This window comes from Pterocles gutturalis, unplaced genomic scaffold (assembly GCF_000699245.1).
Source record: "Pterocles gutturalis isolate BGI_N339 unplaced genomic scaffold, ASM69924v1 scaffold163, whole genome shotgun sequence".
Taxonomy (NCBI): domain Eukaryota; kingdom Metazoa; phylum Chordata; class Aves; order Pterocliformes; family Pteroclidae; genus Pterocles; species Pterocles gutturalis.
Genome location: NW_010122573.1, coordinates 1 through 620, shown reverse-complemented (window position 1 = coordinate 620; position 620 = coordinate 1).

Below are 620 nucleotides of genomic sequence, written 5' to 3'. Positions count from 1 at the left end.
GGGCTAGGCGGGCTGAGACACTGGAGCAGAGGCTCGGAAAAAACTCTGTGGCCAATGCCAGGGGAATTTGAGTCCCCACCCACTTGGAAAAAAAAAAAAACAAACAAACCCGCCTCGCTCCTGCTGTGCATGCTTGCTGCCTGTTTCATAAAGCAGATTGCACGGGGGAAAGGGGGGGTTGCACAACAGGGAGGGTGCTCTGGGCGGGGAGGGATGGCAGGAGCTCACCTGGGCAGCGGGGAAGTGCAGAGGAGAGAACCGGAGCCAGTGCAGCTTTCCACTGTATACTCCAGTACAGCAGAAGTAAACAGAATAAAGTGCCTTTTCCGAGGCGCATTGGGGCTTTTGTCAGCCGCCTCCCTCGTGTCGCCGCTCTTTGCCAGGCCCGGTTTAAGCCCAGCGAGCTGCCGAGCGACATTTGGAGTTCATGGACCACATTCTGGGCTCTTGCTCAAGTTTTCCCCAGCCTGGAGCCGTCCGAACCGAAATAGAAATTATCTGAGGAAGAGCAGAGGAAAAACTGAGCGCTGAGCTCAGGATGGGACCCAACAATAATAGTGTGCGTTGCTGCAGCTGGGAAGCTCATCACAACGCCGACGGCAGGCGAACGGAGCGCCCAG